Consider the following 27,985-nt stretch of genomic DNA (forward strand, 5'->3'; position numbering starts at 1 on the left):
AGACGGATCGAGCAAGGCAACATGGGGTGCATGACGATGGACATGCTTCCAAGTCAACCTATATGCAAGAAAAGGATCCAAGTAAACATAATATATAGTTAGTTATTACCATATTTCATACGCAACAATACTTACAAGGAGTAGCACTTAAGGAGGTTGGTGTCGATCGTCCACCACCTGTAGAGGTCCCATAGATCTCTGAAGTCTACAACGATGAAGCCCGGAGGACCGAGGAATGGTTGTATATCGTGTTGCCCCGTCATCGAGGTCTCTCTATTCTTCCTCCATGCATTAGTTTTCTCCATGTAGTACCCGTGCAACTCCTTGCATGCGTCGCCCATCTTCGATAACACGTCGTCCTTGACTAATGGTAGGCCTAACGTGAATTCGGTTGGAGTGTTCTGATGAGCCGGTGCCTTGCCGAGATCTAGATTTTTAGGAGCTAGGAGCGTCCCTTCCATCTTGTCTCTTCCCTTCCCCCTTGATGTCCCTTTTTTGCGGGTATCAACTAGCGGTGGAGAAGATTTCACCCTCCTGAGCTTCTTGGCAAGCAAGGGAAGTTGTGCAAGACTGTCTACCTCCGGACCCTCTCCACCAAAATTAGTATCGTACTGCAACTGCGGATCTTCAATGGCAGTAGGGGCAGATAAAAGAGTTGGGTGGGGAGGTGGCGTGGCGGACGAGTACTTGGAGCTGGCCTAGGAGTTACATTGATCTGAATGTTGTCCTTTGGCCATTGAATGAACGTCCCACATGCAGATCCAAGTGTTAGAATCTCGTCATTCGATGGGTGCGGGAGACTGAAGATAACCCAATCAGACTTCACTAAGTCCACCTGAACTTTGGCATGCCCAGCTAGCAGCTGGGCCCCATGCACTCGGGTCTCTGGCATAGGTTTGAACGCACGACCCTCCGCAACAGGAATTGCCACTCCTTGTGCCACCTTAACGACTAGGGTGCACGGGGTGGGTTCCTACAATACATTTCATACGCACTATTAGAATATGACACAGTGCATTATACTGCTAAGACACCAAAAGAAATGTATGTCGGTTGTACCGTTATGTTCTCCACCACCATGGCGGGCACTGGTGGTTCTGCCGCCGTCTCAGTTGAAGCGCAGCTGCTACGCCTCTACGTGGGGCTTGTCCCTAGTAAGGGGCCATGAGTGGGCTCGCTTTCCCTTAAGCGTGCCTCGACCCGAGCCTCCACTTCTAGGAACTTCGAGTTGAACTCTTCTCTAAGCTCGTTTCAAATCTCCTCCCGAAGCTATTCCTTCAGACGTGCTGCTTTCTTTGCCTTGGAGGTCCTAAGCTTCCTATATTGCCACCTGTATTCAGGAAACCCGAACTTCCATGGAATGGTGGCGCCAATGCCCCGTGTCCTTCCACTGTGTTCTTCCGTTCCCAACGCTTTACTAAGGATGTCATCCTCGCGTTGTTGTGAGGACGTCGATTGAGAGGACTGCCGTTCAGCAGACAAGTCCACCTATAGTAATGTTGGTTCTAATTAAATCAAGAGGACAATACAATGAAATTTAATTGTAGTTATGTCTGAAACTTACGATCTTTTGGTAGACCGCCTGATCTTCGGCATTTGGGAACGTACGTGTTCCATCGCTATTCTTCTTCACCCTAGCCCTTGCCCAGTTCCTGGCTCGGCTACTCGGGATATCACCAAAAACAGAAGGGGTGTTAGCTTCTGCAGCAGCTTCATCTCTTGATCCATTCTGCCGTTTTGTCGGTGTACCCTGCAGTCCCAAGCCGATGCGGGTGAATGTTTCTTGCTTGTAGATTCCTATAGGCCGTACTTTTTGCCAGAGACTCAAGCGTTGACTTCGCGGCATGGAACTATTCCCACGCTTCCTTGGTGATGAACGGGTACTTCGCGTATGGTTCGACCTTGGTGGGGTTCATGACATACTCGGTCACCAACGTGGTCTTGAAGTTTTTCCACAAGTTGCCCATCTTGCAGATAGCCTGCTTCTTTTGTCTAGCCTCGGCCTCACCGGGGTACTCAAAGCTTTCCTTGAATTGCCTCCATGCCTCCTCTTTTTCCGACTGTGGGACCTGGTCAATGTGGTCCTTCGTAATTGTGAAGTTTCGCCTACCTAGGACTCCGCATATAGTTGAGAACCTCTTGACCGCTTTTGGAGGAGCTGTGGGAAATCCGAGATCATCCATATACGTTATGGTGTAGACTTTCTTAGGAATCCTATTCTGGCTCCAACAAGCCCGGCTCGATATTGTACTGGTGATTCTTGCTGCGTCATTTTCTGTTTAACTGTTGTACGATAGGAATGTTAAAAACTATTGGCCCGTTGTGCGATCAGACCTAGATCTACCTTACTAGGCAATGTTAAAATGTCATAAGTACTATCTCGCGACATACACACACCTAAAATCCAGAATGATTCATATGCATTGTGTACGGTAGTTATTACAGGGTAACTAATGATGTCTCTGTGATGGAAATTCAGACCGTGCGCTACTAGGACGTAAATATCACGTCCACCTCACGTGACGGGCGTGCGCATTTCTTGACACTTGTTTGATTTGTTTTATTTGTATGTCCCTCAAGATGTGTGCACCCTCACCGCGATGAAGTGGACGTGATATTTACGTACTACCAGCGAACGGTCATATTTTCCACCACGGAGTGTACATTAACTAGCCTATAGTAACTGCCGTTACAATGCTCTCTACTTGACATCTCGACATATTAACAACGAAGTAAGCAAACGACAGATTTTTCTTTGGCCTTAGCATGCCAGTCAACTTCAGCCTATGACGTGCCCGTCAAACCGCACGAAGGCGGCGACCAAATGTGTTACACATCTTAGGAGACTAGACGAGATGAGCTTAAGGCTGACCAAAATTCTCATTTGCTCACGACATCATGAATTGGACATAACCACTATTTGTATTTTCAAATATTTCAATCTGAGAACAAGCATCCATATGCATCGATCTTACTGGAGGAGGAGGGAGGCGGCTCACCTAAGGTGGCGCCGGCGTCGGGGATGGCCGCGGTGTGGGGAGGGCTCGGGGACGGTGATGCCGGAGTCGGGGAGGGCGTCGGCGGTCGCCAGTGTCGGGGACGGCGGCCGTGTGGGGAGGGGTTGGGGACGGCGGCGCCGAAGTCGGGGAGGGCGTCGGCATGGGGAGGGGTCGGGGACGGCTGCGCCGGAGTCGGGAAGGGCGTTGGTGGCCTCGGGAAGGCAGTCGCCGGCGTCGGGGACGATGTCAGTGTGGGGAGGGGTTGGGGATGGCGGCGCCGGACTCGGGGAGGGCGTCGGCGTGGGGAGGGGTCGGGGACGGCGATGCCGGAGTCGGGGAGGGCGTCGGCGGCCTCGGGAAGGCGGTCGCCGGCATCGGGGACGGCGGCGGCGTGGGGAGGGGTTGGGGACGGCGGCGCCGGAGTCGGGGAGGGTGTCGGTGTGGTGAGGGGTCGGGGACGGCGACGCCGGAGTCGGGGAGGGCGTCGACGGCCTCGAGAAGTAGGTGGCCGACATCGGGGACAGCTACGGCGTGGGGAGGGTCGGTGGCGGCGGCGTGATGGGACTGGATCCGGATCAGTGAGAGTCAGCGTGCGAGGAGGGTGGGCTGGCACCTAAACCCTAAATCAGCCTATCTCTGACGGGCGTTGAGCCTAAGCCTGTTAGAGCCTTGCCTATCTCTGACGGGCATCGAGCCAAGCCCGTTAGAGCCTAAGTCATTTCTGACGGGCTTAGCTACACGGCCCGTCAGAGATGACCTAACCTCAAACGGGCTTTTTGTCAACGCCCGTCAGAGATAGAGTAACTATTACAATTTATATCATACAAATTGTTAAAATCACTATTACATGAAAAATAGTTTGTAGAAAACCATTTCTAGTAAAAGTGCTATTAAATTTGTATTAAATTTTTACCAACAAAAACAATTTGTTTTAATTTTAGAAAATCATACCTAGACTAAATTTCCTATTAAATTTTTATAAATCACGCAACGATAATATTTGGTATGTCATATATAGTTTGAAGTTGCTATTACTTTACCGAATTCATATCATTAATGCACAGATGCAAGGTATATTACACATAGAGTTCATTTACAAAGATATGCCTTCTAAATGGTCCGAACGAGCATACGCCACATCGTCTTCGGGATCGTCTTCCATGTTGATTTGAGGTCTCACATGAAGGTTCTTGTTGTATTCTTTCTCATCCACGATGTTGTCAACCCCAACAATTCTTCGCTTGCTATCCCTAACAACGTGGAGCTTCTTGTTTGCAGGGTCTTGTACGTACAAAATCTGTTGGACTTTCTTGGCTAACACGAATGGTTCGTCGGCGTATCCAATTTTGGCCAAATCGACCAGTGTGAATCCTTCCTTGTCGACTTTCACACCAGTGCAGATATTGACCTAGTTACAACGAAACAAAGGCACTTCGAAGTTTACATAGTTTAGTTCCTAAATTTGTTGACTGTGGCCATAGTATGTGTTTGATTCAAATTGATCCTGATATGCATCTATACGGACGCCGCTGTTTTGCACAGTGTTTTTCTCATCTTGTGTAGTGGTGTAGAATGTGTAACCATTGATATCGTAGCCTTGCCATGTATCAACATCCCAACATGGGCCACTTGCCAACCTTTGCAATAACTCACTTGGGCCATCAGTCGACTGTGCGATACGATTCTTGAACCATTCGTTGAAGCGAGTACTATGCTCTCTTTTGATCCACGTGTCTGACCGACCCATATTCTCTAGTCGGATCTTCTCTAGATGCTCCTCAAAGTATGGGGTCACTTCAGCCATGTGTTGAAGCACGGCGAAATGAGCCTGCGCATAGGAATCTTGATCGGGAAGAATCCTTTTCCTGCCTATTATGCCAACACCTAACAACCATCCCTCATGACGAGACGCTGGAACTCCGATAGGATCAGCCTCAGACATGTAATCAACACAAAACTCGATAGCCTCCTCGGTCATTTAACCTTCAATGATACTTCCCTCTAGTTTTGCTCTGTTTCTGACATATGACTTCAGAACCCCCATGTACCTCTTGAACGACCACATTTCTCTTAGAAATACAAGGCCACATAGTTTTGTTTGCTTCACCAGATGAACAGGCAGATGGATCATGATATCAAAGAAAGAGAGTGGAAGGTACATCTCCATATGACAAAGGGTATTGACAATTTCAGACTGCAACCCATCTAGGTCTTCGGGATCTATAATCTTCTGACCGATTGCATTGAAGAAGGCAGACAGCCGTTGGATCGTGTGGTGGAGTTTTGGTGGTAGAATCCCTCTGATAGAACTTGCAAGAGCTGTGTGATTAGCACATGACAATCATGAGACTTCATCCCTACCAGTTTTAGATCGTCCAATTTTACGTACTTGCTGATCCGCGCAATACCTAGATGGAACTTTAATATTTGCCAAACATGATAGCATGGCGATCTTGTCATCCTTCGACAGAGTGTGGCAAGCAGGTGGGAGATACACTCTACCCGTCGTTTCATTCGTAACAGGCTTTCGTAACAGGCTGAAGTTCACTACGAATGTTCATCACTTGAAGGTCTAGTCATGCGTTCAGCCCGTCCTTCGTCTTCCCAGGCATATTGAGTAGCAGTCCAACCAAACTCTCGCACACATTCTTTTCTACATGCATAAGATCATTGAAATGATGGACCTCAAGGTCTTTCTAGTACGGTAGACACCAAAATATTGATTTTTTCTTCCACATACCCTTCTCCTTTGTCCGACCACATTTTCTTCTCTTTCCAAACTCATTAGTTATGTCCTTCACCATATTGAAGTTCCCTCTTCCCGTTAAAAAATTTCTTCTTTCTTCTAAATGTGTGACTTAGAGGGAGCCACCTCCGATGGCCCATGTAGACCATCTTCTGTGATTTCTTCAAGCATCGGCTCCGTGTATGTTCCATGCAATTCGAGCAAGCCTTCTTTCATTTCACAGTTTGTCCGGAAAGATTACCGAGTGCGGGGTAGTCATTAATGGTGCCGAACAGAACAACTCTTAGATTGAAGTTTTCCTGACTATATGCATCCCATGTTGCCACGCCTTCTTTCCAAAGAATCTCAAGATCATCGACAACAGGCTCCAAGAACAAGTCAATATCATTGCCGGGTTGCTTCGGACCTTGGATTAACAAGCACAACATAATATATTTTCTTTTGAAGCATAACCATGGAGGGAGGTTATAGTTCGCAATAAGAACTGGCCAAGTACTGTGTTAACTACTCATGTCTCCAAAAGGATTCATGCCATTTGTACACAAAACTATCCTCATGTTTCTAGGGTCGGCAGCAAAGTCTTTGTGCTGTCGATCGACATTCCTCCATTGCATCGAATCAGCTAAGTGTCTTAGTAATCCGTCATTCCTTCTCTCTAAGGCATGCCAACGTGTTATCTCCACTTCCTTGGGGTTGGCAAACATTTGTTTGAAACGATCAGCGATGGGTAGATACCACACAACCTTCGCTGGCCCACCTCTCTTTGACTTCTCTCCCTCTCCCCGCACATTTCTTTCTGTTGTACCGAGATGCCATGCAGACAGGACAAGCATCTAAGTTCGCTTATTGCTTGTAGTACAATACGCAGTCGTTTGGACAAGCGTGAATTCTACGAACCTCTAACCCCAAGGGACATAGAACCTGCTTTGCTTCATATGTCATCTCAGGCAATGTGTTCTCTTCGGGAAGCATCGCCTTCATTATTCCCAGTAGTTCTGTAAAACTCTTGTCGGTCCACCCACTACTAGCTTTCAGCTTCGTTAGCTCTAAGGTAACTGACAATTTGGTATGTTTTGGTTTGCATCCGGCTTACAGAGGTGTCGCCGAGTCACTGACCAATTTATTAAACTTCATAAAATCTCTCTCGTTGTATGCCGGGTACTCAACTTCACGTAACATGTCTTGCAACAGATCCGGTTCCACATCAACCATTTCACCATCAAATGGAGATGGTATAAACATATCATTCTCATCTTCATCTTCATCTCCTTCTTCATGATTGTGTGCACCACTACTGTCAGGAACTGCACCACTTCTTGATTCTTCCTCTCCATGCTTCACCCAACATGTGTATCCCTTCATGAATCCCCGACGTATAAAGTGAGAGTGTACGTCCACTCTGCTTTCAAAGTTAGACTCATTCTTACAATCGCTACATGGACACCACATGTATTTGTTGTTTCTTCTTTTTCTATCCTCGTCCGCGGCATTCAAAAAACTTAATACGCCATCTCTGGTACTCCTTGCAATGCCGCTTCAAATTAGTCGCATACATCCGACTTTGAACCATCACTAAAAAAGCAAAATATTAGTTAATATTTATTTGCATGCTTGAAATTTTAGTGCTTACAATTAAAGAAGGTATTAGTTAACCTTTATACTTACTTTATGATTTTCAGATTCTGTTTAGAAAACAATTACAAAAATTCGCCCCCTTACACCTCCCACCAAAATTGTGAACAGTGGGATAGCTTCAGACAGCAGCCGGGTCGATTAGTATTTATAGAGAGCAAATAATTATCTCAATCGGGCCACATTCCGAGATCTCTTACGGGCCACCGATTATCTCAATCGGGGGCAGCAAAGGACACCGTCACTAATAGAAACCATCAGTGAACCATCAGTGACGGGCGCACGGTCATCTCAATCGGGCAATCTCCCAGGCCCGTCAGAGATGATGGTCATCTGTGACGGGCCTAGTAACTCGGCCCGACTGACATGACTTGCACAATTTCAATCGGGCTTACTTTTGTGCCCGTTAGAGATAAGTACCATCTCTGATGGGCTCTAACAATAGGCACCTGACTTACGGCTGTGCGATTACATCTACAACAGATGGCCCAATTGAGATGCCTATGTTCTGACGGTCCAAGTAATCCAGGCAAGTTTTGGGTCGTCACAGATTGGAGGATCTGTATTAGTGAGTGAACAGGGCGAGAATGGTGAACCAGTTGGCCCAAACCAGGCCATCCAGCATGATCCTCATCGCATCACGCCATTGCGCAATGAGCAACAGGACGATAAGATTGGAGCTGCACATCGAGACGGTGTTTGTCACGCCCAAAAATTTACACCAAATTTCTGAACAATAGCATGTATTAAATCTCGGTCCAGGCATCAGCCCGAGTACACACTATGACAAATCAATACACAGTTCCACGACTTAAAAACAAATGAAAGCAATTATCTATCAAACTGCAGCGGAAAAGTAAAACAAGACTAGACCATCTAATCTTCAGCTTCAGCTGGCGATGACGGCTCCACACCACAGGCATTCTCGACGGCGGGCTGAACCTCACTTCAACCTTCGGAACAACCTTCTGACCGGAACTCTGGCACTTTCTTTGGTGGGGAAAAATTAAGCAAGGCTGAGTACAAACCACCGTACTCAACAAGTAACACCCGAGAGAGGAGAAAAATGAATGCAATAGGGTATCAAGGATAGGCTAAGGTTAAATTGCACAAAAGCAACAGTAATTTAGCAAAACAGTAGATAAAATAGACTAAAATAAAAGTAAAATAAACATTTAAAAAATAAACATCCGCTGTTCAACGTTACACCACGTTGCAACAGGCCCAAACCAGTGTCGAACGTTCCACCACGTAGCTACAGGGTCAACCCTCTGCCCAACGTTAAACCACGTTGCGACAGACCCAAACCACTGCCAACGTTACACCACGTTGCGCAGGGTCAAACCAATTCCAAGATTAATCAGGTTATTAATGGTTCAACTAATCCCAGTGAATCTGTCGGTTCGCCCAATAATCGCGGGCACGGCTATTCGAATAGTTTTACTCTGCAGAGGTGTACAACTTACCCACAAGACATGGCTCCCAAGCATGTTACCATGCCCCAACGTATCACCACGATACCTCAGTACAGAAACCATGATAAGACCTTTCACCTAACCCTCTCTAGACAATCGCACCGCACTTCAGGTTTCACCCCCTCCTTTACACCAAGTCGGGCAGCCCACTCTTGTGCCTTGGTGAATCCGGAAGCAGCAGAGGTTTTCGTTACACCACGATTGCCCGTCCATACTCCATCACGCTCACCCTTGCCTTGGTACGTCGAATAGGGACAAGCTAGATTACGAGTCTCACCGTTGCCCATTCTGGCTTGTGGTTAGTACGTGTAAGACTTCCAGGGTTTCCTGAGAACCGGTCCTTAATTGCCATGGGCACGACTCTCAAAACCATGCACCCACAGCCCACCATAAGCAATATTTTAGTTATATTAATCCACATTGGGAGATTATTAATGATTACAACCATTAAAGGTCTATCAAAGTGTAACAGATGATTAAATAATAATTGGTGGGCTAGTTGAACTAAGCATGGCTAAGCATTGACTAACCCTAATTCTAGTCAAATTAACCATGAAATGTCAATAATAAAGAGTGGGAATCAACGGATATATTGTTAAATGCCCAATAGATAAATAAAGTAAATACATTTGAATACAATGCATGTTTGAATGTAAAAGCGGGGGATTTTATAATCATAGGTTCAATATGATCAAAGAAGGGTGCCACTTGCCTTGCTTAGACCCACGAGGAACTTCGGCGACGACTTCGAGAACGAACGGCGCTTCAACGGGGTCAAAACCTACGACAAACAAGGCAAAACAAGCAAAACAGGCTAAAAAACTACTGAAACAGAGAAAGAAACTATTTTTAATGGATTCTTGGCATTTTTCTGGATTTAATGAAACTTGAATGGACCTAAACGGAGACTAGATGAATTACTTATGAATTTTAGAAGATTATCTTTGTTTTTAAACTAAACAGAAAAACCTTATTGATTTATTGCGCAATTAATGGGGCTGCTGACGTCAGCGGAGGAGAGAGGGGCTGACGGCTGACAGGTGGGGGCCACCTGTCGGTGGGAGAGAGGGGTGGATGAGGGGCTGACAGGTGGGGCCCGGGGAGGGGGAGAGAGAGGAGGCAAGGGGCAGTCAACGGCTAACGAGTGGGACCCACTCGTCAGTGGCCCAGAGCAGAGGAGGAGGGGGAGGCGGTCCCGGCCGGAAGGGGAAGACGGCGTCGGCGGCGGAGGGTGGCGACGGCGACGACCGGCGGCGCGAGGGCGACGACGGCGACGACCGGCGGCGCGAGGGCGACGACGTCGGTGGCATCCACCGGCGACCGGAGGGCGACGACGGCGTCGGCGACCACCGGCGTGAGGCGACGGGCGGCGGCGCACGGCGAGGCAGGGGTGACGGCGAGCGGAGGGGTGGCGGCGACGTCCAAGGCTCGCAGGAGCGCGGCGGCGGCGCGGCGTCCCTGGCGACGGCTCACGGAGAGGAAAAAGAGGGAGAGGGGGATGGGATGCGGCGTTCGGCCAGGGAGGCGGCGACGGCGCATCGTGGCGACGGCGGCGACAGCCGGGCGGAGCGCGCACGGAGGAAGAGGAGGGGGGATGCAGCGGGATGGCGGTGTGGGAAAGCGGGGCGGCAAAACGACGGCGTGACGGCGACGACGTCGGGCGGCGACCCGGCGGCGGCGGTGCGTGGCTCCTGGCGCTTGCCGACGTCACGGGGAGGTCGGCAGCGGCGGCGAAGAGGAAAGAAAGAGGGAGAGAGGACAGGAGAGCTCACCCGCGGCGATGGAAGGCGGCAGCACGTCAGCGAGGAGGAACGGGCGATGGCGAACGGAGCGGGGCGGCGACGTCGCGAGCGTGGACGGCGACGCGCGGACGATGAAGTCGGGCACGACAGCGAAAAGGGCGAGGAGGCGGCGAGGAAGCTCGGCGACCACCGGTGGCGACGAAGGCCAACGGAGAGGCGGCGAGGACGAGGCGGCGGTGGCGACGCGGTCCCGCGGCAATGATCGACGGCGGCGAGGAAGCGACGGTGCATGGAGGAGGCGAAAAGTGGCGGTGGGGCGGAGAGGTGGGGGCTTTATAGGGTGGCGACGCCGGCTAGGGCGGGATGGCCGGTGGAGACCGAGTCGGCGACGTGGCGGACTCGGCGGCGGCCGTTGCGGTGGCGGCGGTTGCGACGTGGCGGCGGCACTGCGCGGGCTCGGATTCGGCCGGCGTGGGCGCGCGAGCTGGCGAGGGCTCGGTCACTGACAGGTGGGCCCCACCTGTCAGTGGCGCGAGGGAGGAGGGAGGCGGCAACAGACTTCGCGGCGAGCGTGGGCGCGAGCGGGCGAGCTGGTCCGAGGTGGCGGCCTAGGCGGAGGGGAGGCGCGCGCGCGAGGAGAGGAGGCCGGAGGCCGGCTTGGCTGGGCCGGCCAAGCGGGGAGAGGTGGGCCGGCTCGGCTGGGCCGGCCCGGGAAGGAGGAGAGGAAAAAGAAAAAGGAAAAAGAAAAGGAAGGGAGGAAAATTGGACTTCGCCCCAATTTGAGAAGGAAGGGAAAAAGAAAGGAAAACGGAGGTAAAAAGCAAAGCCCCACTTTTGCCGAGTTTTAAATTAATTTGTTTGGCCAAATTTTATACTTCTGCAATTCGAATTTAAATCCAGTTAGTCGATTTGCGAGCCTCGATTTAATTAAATTAATTTCTTTTAGAGGGATTTTTCCTGAGTTAATTAAGCCAATTGTTATTTACGGAATTTTTTTACGATTTTAGGCTTAGCACAAAACTCCGGGTGTGACAGTGTTGCAGAGAACAGTCAACTTGAATGCCCAAGGGAGCCCGGCAACTGCAGGCATGGTGAATGTCGCGGTGAACGTTGCCATGGTGATGAGGGTAGCCACAAGGATGTGTGTATACATCCTGAGTTCATCATCGCTAGAAAGGCCAGCTCGTCCTCCCACTGGTCGACTCTGCCATATTGGGTCATTGTGGCGCGGGTCTGGTACAATTGGCTGATGCTTAAACATCTCCTTCCAAAAGTTTAACTACAATAAAACATGGATATGGATATATGAAAAAACATATATACATACATGTTAATTATATTAGGAATATTTTACTATATATGCTCCAACTTTGTTTTAGACCGTTCGTTGTGTTTTGATCCAATGGATAATGTTTTCCTTGCCTCATTGGAGGTGATAGAACATAAACAAGGAGAGAAACAATTGTTTTGTTTCATCCTGCTATAAAAATTACTGTTGCATATAAGTAAGTACTACTATAACGATTCCCATAGTGTTAGTTTGGCATGCATATATTTAAATATGAATAATAATCTACAAGTCACTTAAATTGAAATTCTGAACATCATATGCATATATATGTACATCCTAGATGAGAATTATAATTTCCATTATCAACTCATGCAGATTCCAAAATTTATATTAATATGAAATTTTCGAAAGTTTCAGAATCTAAACTGAATTTAATTTCATTTCACATAAGCATAATTTGATATTTAATAGAGTTGTTGTTTATTTGGAAAATATAAATTTGCTGTGATGCGGTTTCAATTCATCTAGGGTCTGTTTGGTTATAAGAATGAGATGGAATAGCATAGAACCATCCATCCCAAGTTGTTTGGTTTATGTATTAGTTAGGTTAGATTGGACCCAGTATAAAATATTCCTTCAATATTCCGGGTGAGATGGTACCACCAATTTGGTGGGATGGAGCCGTCCAAGAGCCGCACGCGCGTGGCTGCGGGACGCACAAGGGAGGTGAGCGCACAGAGGAGTGAGCGAGACGCGAGAGCTGGAGGACGCGGCGGCGGTGGCGCCATGGACAGCAGCTCAACGCCGATGACGGTGAGTCCTTCGCCTCCTTCCTCCTCTCCTCCCTTTCCTCTCCATCCCGGGCGACGGCGGGAGGCAGCTGGAGGACGCGACGGCGCGGCGCGGCCGGAGGGGACAGGACCGGGAGGTGAAGAAGGTCGTCGCTGCCGAGGGTTGAAGTGAGCGCCGCCGCCATTGTATGGGTCGGCATCCCAAGGGAGCTCGACGACTCGGCGGCACGGCACCACCACATTTGGACGCTGCGGCGTGAGAGGGAGTCAGCAGTCGGGTCGGATCTGGACGCGCCGGCGACTTGGACTGTGGCTGGGCCGGTGAACTGGACGGCACTTGCATGCTCCCACTTGCTTTTCTCCATATGTATGTATAGCCAGAGAGTTAACCACTCATCTTTGTTGGTTTCCATCCTGAACATGAAGCAATATTCCATCCAACTTATTATGGTGTGGTTGTTTCTGTTTTCTGTCTACAAAGTACTGCCATTAGATGTATGTATGAATGACAACTGTAGAAACCGAATAATAAATATAGTTGTCACATGTATGTTCTTATTTGTTTGCAGATAAGGAGATCCATTTTGTTGATTATCTACTATTATGTGAGACTTTGATTTAGAAAATATGTGAACTTCAGTTTTGTTTGAATGTTGTCTTGTCATTTGCGTGCCTCTTATTAGGTGTGAAATGACGTATGCAATAACATTTATTTTTGGTGTGGCTATAGTTAATAATGGAATGCACATTACATTTATTAATTGTAAAATATACAAATTCATATATTAAATTGATTTTAAATATACTACTTGTATAAACAAAGACAAAATTATGATAGGTTATCCAAATATTAATCCTACTATCTCATACGTTTTATTTGGAAGATGGGAGGTAACTTCACCAGCTCATCATAGAAGATAATCATATCTGGTCATCCCACATCCATCCCACGAACCAAAAAAGTGATAGCTTCACCCTATTCCATCATATTCCTCCAACCAAACAAAAAACAGCGCCCAACCTATCCTACGAACCAAACAGAAAAACGGAACCAACCCATTCCGCAAAATAGGGATGGAACCAACCCATCCCATCTAGTCCACGAACCAAACACACCACTATTTAATCACTTTCATTTTTGAGGAATTTGTAAACAAAAATAATATCATGGTCATGCATGTGCACGTAGGTTTGTCCTAGTGACCGATAGAAATTGATGTTGTAGTTTAATTTCATCCGTAATCCCTAGGTTTGTGCATATATATTTTTGAAGGATAATTATGGTTATTAGTGCTTTATTAATTTTAGGAGTTAGAAATATATTAAACACTATATAAACAAATAAAAGTTCAATGGTTATGATTCATCCTTAGCTCTTATCACCCCATAGGTAGGAAGGAGGACCTTAAAAGGGCTCCAATAAAACATGTATATATGAAAAATCATATATATTCTACACCCCCTTAGAATAACTATTCTATATCCTCCCTCCCATGGCCCAAGCTACTTCCCACCACCCTCCCAATGCTCAAAAACCCACCTCCCCATGGTAAAAGGCTGGGGCCCCATGTTGGTTATACATTGGTCAAAGTTGCGCCCAAGCCTCCCCTGTTGCCATCTCTTCTCAAGTCTCGTCTCACATTAGTACAATAACATGACAACCAACATGCATTAATATCATGGCTTATGTGCAGTAAGAACACCAAAACTCTATCAAAATATAGCGAGGATGGATCTAATTTTTCTTAAAGACTCTTTTTTGGACACCATGGTGAAAATTATTTTAACAATAATACATATGAAAGTGCATCTAGACCTCTAATTTGTTTTGACGATTAATGAAAATCAAATGACGAGGATTACTGATTTATGTGAAATTATGAAGGAATGGTTAGTCCCCACGTAAGCAAAGTCATTGCATTGCCCAAGTTGAAAAGGAAAAATGGTATAGTCGTGTTGGTGTGCATATTTATTTCTATTGTGAGTCCACTAGGAATGCCGTACAACAAAGAGGGGTTGTACAATGAAATCTAGGAATAAATTCGGTGCTCAAAAATATTTTTTGAAGTGCTTCTCTTGCAATCTTTTGGAGTTGTGCTAGGATTTTCAAAAGTTCCGAAGGTAGCCTTCGGAAGTTCCGAAGAGAGCAAGTTCAGTTCTGTTGAATATTTTCAGAAGTTCCAAAGGTGGCTTTCGAAAGTTCTAAAGAAAGAAAGTTTGGTTTTGTGGAATATTTTCAGAAGTTCCAAAGGTAGTCTTCGAAAGCTCCAAGGGGAGCATTTTCAGTACCGTAAGATTTCCGAAAGTTCCGAAGGAGTTGACCGGAACTTCCGAAGAATCAATTATTCAAAGTTGATTTTAAAATTCTAAGTGTTTAGGGGCTGCTGTTTTGAACTGACCGGAAGTTTCGAAGAGATTTTCAGAAGTTCTGAAGACAACATCTTTTTCCCCAACAGGCAGAAAATAAGTGGGGATATAAATACCCCCTCCCACCCCAAAGCTAGGGTTGCTACTCACATTGTTCACTCATTTTGGCCCTTAGCTTGATTTCTTGAGGTTCACTTTGAGTCTTGCTTCTTCACTTCCTCCTCTCCAAGGATCTAAAGTGTTTGAATTTTGTATGTGTGAGAATTGGTGGATTTGAGTTGGTTTGAGTGCTTGGTGTTAACTTCATGAAGAAATTTCTTGAGCACTAGATTCATCCCCAAGAACTTCTTGCAAGCTTGTTACTCTGGGTGGTTGAGGACACCTAGATGGCTAGACGTCGTTACTTGAGCCACCAAAGTTCTTGTGGTGAGCCGAGAAAAGGTTTGTAAAGATTAGGTCTCGCCTCCGAAAGAAAATAGACAACAACTTGAGTAAGGGGGAGTGCAATAGTGCAACCTTGAGGAAAGGGTTATGAAAACCCGGCTCAAGTTGAGCTACTCAACGAAGAGTACAATCCCCTCAAGGATTGGAAATTTGGTAAAATGTCTGTGAAATCTCTTGGTGAAATCTCTTAGTTGTGTTCTAAGCTTTGCTTTAAGTTGCCACACATACTCTAGAGTTGATGTTTGTGCAATTCTTGGAACTTGCCTTGTTTATGTTTTGGTTAGTTAAATCTTTGCATTTATTGTTCTAGATCTAGTGTTGTCGGAAGTTCCGAAGGTTTGCCAGAATTTTCGAAAGTTTCAACTTCCACAATTTTAGCTTGAAGTTTTTATCGCATATTTACCCTCCTCTAGGCCTTGATTTACTCTTTCAATACAATGTGATATATTACTCTCCAGATGTTGGTATTTTCCAAGTTTAACTCTCCATCTGTAGTACTATAGCATTACTGGTGCTAGGGTTAACACTGTGTTACTACAAATCCATGATGATACTACGATAAGAGTATATGTGGCACATTACCTTGAAGTAACGTGCCACACGTTCTATAATTTTAGTGGTTAGTAGTATACTGATGAACATTACTTAAAGGTTTTGTGTTTAAATCTTATTACACTTTTTTTTTGTCTCTTGTATGGAATGGAGGGGAGGAAAAATAGGAGGGAGAGAGTTTGCGTGAGCGAGGGAGGGTCCTCCGTGCATACGTGGGAGATATGCGACGTATGGAGAGAGGGAGGCGTGGATGGACCAGATTGGCTAGGGCGTAGGCCATATATTACATCCGTTTTTTAAATTAACGTAATTGACTTTTTATTTATGTTTGACCGTTTGTGTTATTGAATTTTTTAAATATATAAAATTATAAATCATATTTAAATTTAAGTAATTTAGTAATAAATCAAATCATTGCAAAATAATCAATAATTATATAATTTTTTTAAATAAGATAAAAGGTCAAATATAGATAGAAAAATCAGCCGCATCTTTTCAATTACACAGAAAATCAGAGGAAGTGTATATATATAATATTTACCTCATGGGCGTTAAGCTCGGATCGTAACGTACGCTTTTTCCCGAGAGATGTCAAGCGCGCGGTACAGCCAGCATGGTTAACAATGGTGCGGTCGACCCTGGGATCCTCGAGCAGCAGCCAAGCTGGCCGGTTCGAGCAACACATTTTTGGCCGCGAGATGCAGCGGCGTGTCCCCGTTGAGATCCCGCAGGTTGACCATCGGTTCGTGCAGCAGCAGCAGCACGTACCGGAGAAACCAGGCGAGCATCCCGCGAGGACGGCGGCGTGGGAGATGTTCCGGCCCGACCCGTCCACCGCCTCGGCCAGATCGGGGCACTGCTTCAGCAGCTCTCCGATGGCCCCCGAGGAGCCGTGCTTGGTGGCCGGCCACGTGCAGGCAGGTGCATCCTTCGTCGTTCCGGTGGTAAGCAGCCAGCCGCCGTTTCTTGCACAGCAGGATGGACACCATGCGTTTGTTGCTCGTCCTGGATGCGTAGTGCAGGGCGTTGTTCCCCTGTGAGTCGCTTACGTCCAGCAGCTCCGGATACTGGTCCAGCAATATCCCGAGGGCCCCTGTTTCTCGTGCAAAGAGAGTAGATTGATACTCCCTCCATATTTTTATATATGCCATCGTTGACTTTTAAGATTATATTTGACCATTCGTCTTATTCAAAATTTATATCCAAATATGCAAAATTGTAATACATACTTAAAGTTCCTATAATAATAAATCATATTATAACAAAATAATTAATAATTATATAATTTTTTAAATAAGACGAATGGTCAAACGTGAACCTAAAAGTCAACGGCGTCATATAAAAAAATATGGAGGGAGTATATAATTAGCCTTGATTAATTACTTGGGACTTAATGTGCTAGGCAATCATATAGATAGATGATCTTATTCTTATTCTATTCTTTGAAGAAAAACAAAGAGAACTTACTGTATTTTCTTTTATCCTAAATTAAAAAAGTTTATCTTTTTAGTTGAGCTTATATATCTAATAAAATGATGAACTTATTTTGGGACAGAGGAAAGTATGTTATTTATTCGTGAGACCTTTTATATACTGTTACTATTTCTAAATTATTTTTTCTGTCATCTGTCGCATGTGCAACAAATATGATTATGAATTGAGTTGTTTTAAGGTACTCCATCTTACCTCCTAAGAGCAAATTTAATCCTCACCCTTGATTATTAGCCCCTTATTTCGATAATGGAAATACTAGTGCATTTCTCTCCATCTATACATGAAAATACCTAAAGGAAAGGATCAATGAATTAACTACTCCTTCCAAAAGTAAATCATGCATACCGTAATATAAAAAGTTAATCATGCATGCCCTAGTAATTAAGACTGATTAAAATTTCTTGCGTGATTGGTTGAAATTTGAATCTAAAATTTCAGTTCAACCAAATAAATGAATTAAAATTCTAAAATATTTTAAAATATTTTTTTACTGTGAAATAGAAAACAAACAAGTTTACTACTTTTCTCAAGAGATTGAATCTGATTATTGAGATCTTAGTACCAAATTGAAAGATGATTTCAAAACTTTTGATCTTAGGAATTTAAATATATTTGAAATTTAATGATAATAACTTTTTGAACCTACGTTTATATTTTAGAGGTGGTAGTTACCAAATAAACACCATGTGTTTCAATGACATGCAATGTTTTATTTTGTTTCCTTATTTATGATATATAAAATACTATTACCACCAGCGAGGTAAGATGTCACGTCCTGAGTTTTACCCAAGCAAAGAATTAGTTAAATAATGTATTAAAAATAATTTGTTAATTAAAGTTCAGGAGAAAAATAGTGTATAAATTAATTTAATTAATTGGAAGCTTTTTGGATATTCTAAAATGTCCTGAAAGCATGTTAAATTATTAACAGGATTTAAATTTAAATTTCAGAGAATAAAATTTGCTCTAATAAACTTAATAAAAATCAGCAAAATTGGAGGCAATTTCTTGTTTCCCCTCCTTACTTTTTCTTTTCTTTTTCCCTTTTGGTTTTTTTCCCTCCCTGGCCGAACTCCTCTGCCTCTCCCCGTGTGCACGATCTCCTCCTCCCCTCCAGCCGTGCACGACCCTATCTCCCCCTTCCCCCTGTCGTACTCTCCACCTCCTCTTTGTGCGCCCCCTCCAACTACTCCCTGCCTGGCCATGAGCCCCCATCTCTCCCTCTCTCACGGTAAAATCAATCCTAATAAATTAGAACTCTAATTTTTATCCCTTGAAAATCTTATATATTCCTTTTTAATAGGAGATGGATAACTATATTTATCTCTAGCTTCCTCCTATAAATACCCCCTACACCCTTGTCTCTTTTTCCCGTCACCCTCTCCTGTGCTCCTCCAGCCGCCTCCTGCCGCCCCTCTCCTGTAGCAAACCGCCGGCAGCCCTGCTGCATCCCTGTTCGCAGCAGTCATTCGTCGGTTTTCTCCACCGAATCTTAGGTTCGCATATATTTTATTCTTGCGAATCAATCTAAATTCATCTACCGTTTAATTGTTTAGGTTTTCTAGCCGAACAGCGAGCAACACCAATCCGTTGCTGATCTCTCCACCAAATCTCAGGTTCGCACACGTTTTGCTCATGCGAATCAATCTATCTTTGATCTACCATTTAATTGCTTAGATTTTCTAATCTATTTAGCTAGCGTGAGATTGATCTACAGTGTGGACTTTAATTTCGTACACGTACATCGGTTTTACGTTAAAGTTATTTAGTTTCCCTGTTTAGCGAGTCGTTAAATCGCAATTTAACGGGTTGTTAAAATCCAGTCGATGTTCCGCTAACCGTTCACGGTTTCACGTATCGGATCTAATTTGTCGTACGAATCTCTAATTCATGCACGATTTGGTTCTGTCGTGTGAATGTGTGTACTGTCCGCAATTTCCCAAGTCGTGTCCCGACCCGCGCTCGAAGTCTCCATCACCTCCTTCGGCCCACTCCTTTTCCCTCTCCTCCTGGCCAGCAGGCCACCAACCTAGCCAGCCGGCCCACTCCCCTTCGGCCCGTCTCCACTTCTCCTCTCTCCCTCTGGGCCGGCCGCTACTTGCCTCCACCTTCCCCTGCCGCTTGTCTTTACCGCCACGCCGCCACCCTCGAACGCGTGCACGCCGTGCCGGTCGCGCCGCTCACTTCGCGCGCTCGCCAGCAGCCGCCGCTGCCTGAGCACCAGCGCACAGCGTCCGCGCCGCGCCGCTAACCATCGCTCGCTCGCCTACGCAATGCCACCCGCCGCCCGCGCTGGTGCAACGGCCGACGCTGTTTTTCCCGCACCGGCCACCGCCAAATCCGTCACCCGGCATAACCACCTCCCCGCTTCTCCCGATAACGTCCCCGTTCCCACGCGCTCCGCACGCAATCGCGGGCCGCATCCGCGCACCGCCGCGCTAACCACCTCCCCGCCTTACGTGCTGCCGCCACCTCTAAATCACCTCCCCGGTCGCCGCTGCTCCCCCTTCGCCTGTTTGAGCCGCCGCCGCTCTTCCCCTCACGCAGCCGTCACCATCCCTCATGTGCCAACGTCGCCGCCTCGATGCCGTCCCTCCACACCGGGTTACCCCACCGTCGCCGGACATCGTGGGCCTCCCGGCCGTCGCAGCCGAGTCGCCGCTGATCTCTGCCGGGTGTCGCTCCTCTCCGCACCGCCCACTGTGTGCCGTCATCGTTTTCCCGACGCCGTCGCTGCCTCGGGATGTCGCCGACCGCCGTGGCTCACCCTCGTCGCTCCTCCTCCTCGCCGTTGTCCCCCGCTGCTGAGCCCGCCCTCCTTTCGCCCTCCTCCTCTTTTCCTCTCCCCGTTGGTCGTCGCTGCCAAGCCGACGTCACTGCCTCTCCCCTTCCTTGCCTCGTGCAGCCGCAGGCCGATGACCGTATGCCGCCGCTAGCCGCCTCCTCCCTCTCCTCTGTCTTGTGCCACTGGCCAGTGGGCTCGCCTGTCAGCGACCGCTCCCTACTGACCAGTGGGGCCCATCTGTCGGGCGCCAGCTCCCTCTCTCTCCGCGGGCCCCACCCGTCATACACTCTCTCCTCACTGCCTCATGGACCCCGCCCGCCAGCTCACTCCCTTTCTCTCTCCCACGCGGGCCCCGCGTGTCAGCCTCCCCTCTCCCTCTCTCTCTCATCGCCATGTGGGTCCCGGATGTCAGCCTCCTTCTCTCTCCTCTGTGCTGACATCATCTCCTCCAATTAATTGCGTAATAAATGATTTAGGAGTTTTCTGTTTAGTTAAAAAACACGGTTAATCTTCTAAAATTCATAGCTAATTCATCTAGTCTTCGTTTAGGTCCACTCAAATTTCATTAAATCCAGAAAAATGTCAAGAATCCATTAAAAATAGTTTCTTTCTGTATTTCAGTAGTTTTATAGTCTGTTTTTGCTTGTTTTGCCTTGTTTGTCGTAGGTTTTGACCCCGTCGAAGCGCCGTTCATTCTTTAAGTTGTCGCCGAAGTTCCTCGTGGGTGAGAGCAAGGAAAGTGGCACCCTTCTTTGATCATATTGATCCCATGGTTATAAAATCCTCATTTTACATTCAAATATATATTGTTTTGTGCTAATCTATTTATTGTATTTATTTATTGGGCATTTACCTTTATATACCCGTTGATTCCCATTTATTATTATTGTCATCCCAGGGTTAATTTAACTAGACTTAGGGTTAGGCAATGCTTAGCCATGCTTAGTTCAACTAGCTCACCAATTATCATTTAATTACTGCTAGACCAGATAGACCTTTAATGGTTGTGATCATGATTAATTTTCCGATGTGGATTAATACAACTAAAATATTGCTTATGGTGGGCTGTGGGTGCATGGTTTTGAGAGTCATGCCCATGGCAATTAAGGACCGGTTCTCGAGAAACCCTGGAAGTCTTACACATACTAACCACATGCCAGAATGAGCAACGGTGAGACTCGTAATTTAGCTTGTCCATATTCGACGTACCAAGGCAAGGGTGAGCGTGATGGAGTATGGACAGGCAATCATGGTGTAACGAAAGCCTCTGCTGCTTCCGGATTCACCAAGGCACAAGAGGGGACTGGCCGACTTGGTGTAAAGGAGGGGGTGAAACCTGAAGTGCGGTGCGATTGTCTAGGGAGGATTAGGTGAAAGGTCTTATCATGGTTTTCGTACTGAGGTATCCTGGTGATACATTGGAGCATGGTAACATGCTTGGGAGCCATGTCTTGTGGGTAAAGTTGTATACCTCTGCAGAGTAAAACTATTCGAATAGCCGCGCCCGCGGTGATGGGGCGAACTGACAGACTCACTGGGATTAGTCGAACCCTTAATAGCTTGATTAATCTGGAACTGGTTTGACCCTGTCAATATGGTATAACGTTGGCAGTGGTTTGGGTCTGTCGCAAGGTGGTATAACGTTGGGCAGAGGGTTGACCCTGTCGCTACATGGTGTAACGTTCGACAGCGGTTTGGGCCAGTTGCAACGGGGTATAACATTGGACAGTGGATGGTTATCTTAAATGTTTACTTTACTTTTATTTCAGTCTATTTTATTTTCCTGTTTTCCTAAATTAGCGCTGCTTTGTGCAATTTAACCTTAGCCTATCCTTGATACCCTATTGCTTGTTGAGTACGGTGGTTTGTACTCAGCCTTGCTTAATTTCTACCCCACCAGAGAAAGTGCCAGAGTTCAAATCAGAAGGTTGTTCCCAAGGTTGAAGTGAGGTTCAGTCCGCCGTCGAGAATGCCTGTGGTGTGGAGCCATCATCGCCAGCTGAAGCTGAAGATTAGATGGTTTAGTCTTGTTTTCCTTTTCCGCTGCATTTCGATAGATAATTGTTTGTATTTGTTTTTAAGTCGTGGAACTGTGTATTAATTTGTCATAGTGTGTACTCGGGCTGATTCCTGGACCAAGATTTAATACTTGCTATTATTCAGAAATTTAGTGTAAATTTCTGGGCGTGACATAAGAGATGTATGGACCATTGGATTGAAGACTAATGAAGGGTCCAAATAAACTTGGAGTACCGTAGAAAATCCCTTATGAATTAAGTATGCATTGATTGACAATCATATCCCCTAGATTATTGTATTGAAATACTAGTGCAAACACATTTTAGAGAATATATATATTGGATAAATGCAGCTGAAGACACTCTAAGGATTATAACATGCCATCATTTGATCTCAATTAGTGCTGGTTAGTTAGTATAAGTTTATTGAACTTCCTCATCATGGTTCTCCATATGTGTAGTAGCCTACGGCTGGCTATAAAATTATACTCCATAGTTAGGTATCTATGAAGAAGTTCTAACTGTCCGTCTCTTTATGGTCCTATGCAACGGTAGAGCTAAGGGGTGGTCCGGATGGTCCCGGTACCACCCAAAACAAATGCCGACCAACCCCTAATACCAAAGAAATGGTAATTACGTTGATTGGTTTTCACTCAAGTGACCTAATGCAATTAACTTTATTGAGTTTGATGCTTTTCCTTTAAAACAGAAGAAGATATAATGAAAAATTTTACGGCTATTACACCCATCCGATAAGAAGTAAAAGTACTATGGTAATATTCTTTAAATTTTTCTAGCCATATAGGCTTCTCTAAGTCAAAATTTTACTTAACTACTAATTTTATATGTTTTAAAATGCTTTATTAATATATCATGGTATACTTGCATTATACATATTAATATTGTTAGCTATGTTTAGAGGAAAAATTCGGTCGGAACACCCATATCATAAATCATACGTCCGCCGCTGTTCCTATGCTAGTCGTTAGCTACAGCTTTGAATCAGGAATGCTTACTAAAAATTTGAAGCAGGTATGCTTACTGATATTATCACCCAACACGGATTGGTGCAGAGCGGTGCCATGAGTAGTGACAGATGCCGCTGACAACCCCTGCTTCGCAATCTTGTAACAACATAGTCAAGGCCATTGTTAATAGAGATATAGAGTGGTGACTGCATTTCTGCATTTAGCTCATGGCCACAACTTGGATTGACATCTAAAAGCTGTAGGGCTATGTCAGACATTAGGTTTAGCACTGCCTCGTGCATGACGCTGTTCCCATATTTATCGACCTTAATCATAGTTACCTGGATTCAAGTAGAGAAGTAATCAATATATACAAGGAATTCTATTTCCGATCAAAACCACAAAACAAGAAATCCCAATTTCCTGATCCTCTCCACTTCATGGGAAATAAATATTTTTCACAGGCATCATAATGTGTAGCGCTACATATGCAAGGTAATGAAGAATTTCGCTTAAGATAAATAATTGTTATGTGTTTGTTCTGTGCCTTGTCACTAATGGAAAATCCATAATTAAATATAAGATAAGTCTATATTACACCCCTTAACAGTCGAATTTTGACCAACTACAATAGTTTACGAGTGTAAAAAATATCCAATTTTACAGGTGAGAGGTATTTTTTAAGACAAATCCAACAGTTAAGGACGGTAACATTCACTTTCCAGAATATATTAGTAAGTACTCTAGTGATTCAACATTTTTATTGATGGTATTTTGTTGAAATAAAATGCAGATGTATACTCTAATTTCTCGAAGAAAGTTGCAACATCATGATTTTCACAGAAAGAAAGTCATTTCATAAAATAAGAAGTCTTTATGGATTTCTTTGAATTAAATAATTTGTAACATATATTTCAATAATTAGATCTGACTAAACAAACACTAAAAGAGAGTTTGATATAGATTATTTTTCTTAAAAATATGGTAATTTGATTTTATTTATATATATTTCTTGTTTGAAAAATGCCAAATTAAAAATAAAATCAAGAATATGGTTTGTGCCTGATATGGTCCTCCGTTAGCACAATTCAATTTACTTTGGTAGAGTTTTAGCTCAATTTTTTTATCCCTTTTTGTTCTCTTTGTAAGTAAATACACCATTTATTCGAGCTAGCTGATCTGACTAGTGGTGCTACCTCCCGTGTTCCTTATTCTAGCCGGTCCCACTCCCACATGCACTGTTCTAGACTACTATTAATTTTCTATAATGGAAATGTGCAATACAACTTTGGTCATTGAGCTAATATTCATCCACTAAGGATCAATAGGGACATCATTGGAAACAGATGAAGTATAGAAACTGAAGACAATTTCTTGTTGCCAATCATCATCATAGGCCATTGCAACATAACCTAAACTCAACCAGCCATGCACACAAATCAAATAAAGAAAAATAACCTAGGATGGAATGTGTTTGTTGTAACTAGCCTTAGAAAGATTCTAAATTTGTCATATTTTGTATTTTTAATGCCTAGGGTTCAATACTTGGCAGGATACTGTAAACATAACTCATAGGTGTGCGGGAAGAGAATCATGTTAATGCAAAGAAGCTAAATCGTCAATTGGCGTATTTTCACATCTCTCTTAGCCATAAACAGGGAGATGACTAATGAGATACCAGGTATAAACAAGAAGAATAATTCCACGTCCGCTAATCCCAGTTATGTTATTAACATTTTCTGTTAGTAACTAACATGCAACAGAAAAAATATGATCTAGACAGAAAATTACAATGACATTATATACTTCTTATCTCAAGGTTATGGGGACATGTTTTGAAGCTCATATATCACATCCCAATATGACATAAGTGTAACACTTCCAACCGGGTGTCATTAGTGTTAAAATCATAAATTATTCTGTATAAACCAATGTGTTTGGGAGTTCCTTTAAAAAAATTTCTAGCACAAAAGTTGTCCAACATGGTGGAAAGAGTCCGATTTCTAGAAATGCTTATTGAGATTGACAGAGCACTATGATTTTATGCAAGGTGCAATTTGCAAAGTAGTGGGGAATGCCTTTTTGGAAATATACACGCAAGTGGCTTAGACAAGCTCAAGTTCTTACGCATTAGATATTAAGGCTTGTCTGCAATTTATGATGAAACAAAGGTATTTGCACATGGTTACAGAAATCAGTATCAGACGTGGAGTATATATTAACGCAATCTGTCGTGGATTGGAACAACATTAATGCTTAACATCACTATACAGACATATATTTTTTTTTGGAATTAAAGGATATGTAATGACTTGCACCATGACACAAACTATAGTCACCAATCCAATGGATCTATCCTTGCCATTTGGTGATTCATTGAACTATGTATTGGATATGATGACTTCCAATCTATCTTCACAAAGAAGTCCTAAAGTATCATGCTAAAAAAAGAATTAATGCATATAACAGCAAGATAAGAACCTTTAAATTTGGACGGTTTGTGCTTGACCATTCCATGTACTGGATGAGCTGATGAGCAACTTCTCGATGGCGTTGTTTTATTGCTATGTGCAATGCCGTGTCTCTATTAACATTTTGAATCATGATGAACTCCGTATTCAAACTCACGTAAAAGAGAAGATGATGAACAAATTGTAAGTCTCCAATTGATGAAGCAATGTGAAGAATAGTGTTATGCTCTTCGGGTGTCACTGTGTACAACATGGATATGTTGTCAGGAGTGAACTTTATCATTTTCTGGACATCTCCTTTTTCTGCTACTGCACGCAATGCCTTATCCATGTAAAGTTTTTGTATCTGCATTTGATATACATCGAGTTGTGTTACTACGTTTTTCTTGTCTTAAGTAGTGTTTGAGTTTCTGAGACAAACATTGTATTTGAACCAGTGAACTCTTTTGTGCAGAAGGTGAATATATGATTGTTTTGGAATTTTGTAAGATTTATTGTAGAAGGCATAATCTATTGCATGATTGGAATAACATGAATATTTGAGAACCTCGTGTAGATGTAATGTTTGCTGCAATTGAAGGCTATGTGCCGGTGTGCACTATAATTCAGATCTTAGTGGAGTGGACATGTCCTCTCCTACCCATCTAATGGTTCTTCCTCTACCATTAGGTAATTTACCGCCTTGCGGGTTGGATGTGTTACCTACTAATGTCGTGTTTGAATAGAAATAAGAAATAACTAGTACAAATAAGAGTGAGATAAAAGAAGCAATGCATATAACAGAGATATAAAAACCTTTATACTTGGCTGAATTTGACTTATCGATTCCACATAGTGGAGGAGTTCATCAACAACCTCTTGATAACCTTCTCTTATGGCCAAATGCAATGGAGCATATCTATTGATATTCTGAATCATGAGAAATGTTGCATACATGTTAACATAAAGGAGGATGTGATGGATGAACTGCGCATCTCTCTTTGATACTGCAATATGAAGAACAGTGTTAAGCTCTTCGTTTGTCCCAGAACAAAGCTTGGACATGTTGTGGTCAGCAGTGAGCTCTATCATTTTGTGGATGTCCCCTTTTTCTACAGCCATCCGTAATGCCTTATCCATATATGGTTTCGCTATCTGCATTTGATATCCATTAAGTTGTGTTAGTCCAAAAAGTGATTGAAGAAGACACTATGCCACTCTCTATTCTATGTATTGTGGGATATATAGAGAAAGATCGTATTCCTTCTAGTGCACTAAAATAGGGCTATTATTTAATTTTATAAGATGTATAACATAAGAGACAGTTTGTTACATGATTTGGACAACATGGATAGTAAGATTATCACATAGGTATAATTAATGATTGATGTAATTAAAGGCTAGGCGATAGTGTGGACAAGGATTCAAGTCATTGTGGAGTGCATAGGCCAACCACCATCTAACTAATGGTTCTTGCCCTACCACTAGATGATTTACCACTCTCTTCGTCGAATGTCATACCTTTCTAACTATGGCCTAATGTGTTACGCTTAATGGAAAGAAAACAAATTAATACAAATAATAGTGACACAAAAAAGTAATGCATATAACTATGATATATGAACCTTTAAATTTGGCTGAATTTTAGTTGCCCATTCCATGTATTGGAGGAGTTGATCAACAACATCTTGATGGCCCTCTCTTATAGCGAGATTCAATGGTGTATAACCATCAATGTTTGGAGATAAAACAAACCTTGCATATGAGTTTATACAAAGAAGGACATGATGGACAAATTGCACGTCTCCCTTTAATGCTGCAATGTGAAGTGTACTGTTTAACTCTTTGGGTGTCACCGCGTAAAATATGGACATGCCTTGGTCAACAGTGAGCTCCATTAGTTTTTGAATGTCCCCTTTTTCTACTATTCCATGTAACTCCTTATCCATATGTGGTCTCTGGTATCTGCAATGGATATCCATTTACATGTGTTAATCTAAGGTGTAAATGAAGGAGTCATCCTATAGCTTTATTTTGGTTTACTTAATGTGTATGTGTAAAATATTGAATATTTGGGCCTAGTCGCTTTGGTGCAGAAGATACATATAAGACGTGTGTTAAATTTAATAAGATGTATTGGGTGTGATGATTCATTGTATTGGCCGATTGGAACCATAGGGATGCTCAAGATTATAATACAAACACATTATTTGATGGAGTGAGAGTCAACG

Source organism: Oryza brachyantha, chromosome 9 (assembly GCF_000231095.2).
Source record: "Oryza brachyantha chromosome 9, ObraRS2, whole genome shotgun sequence".
NCBI lineage: Eukaryota > Viridiplantae > Streptophyta > Magnoliopsida > Poales > Poaceae > Oryza > Oryza brachyantha.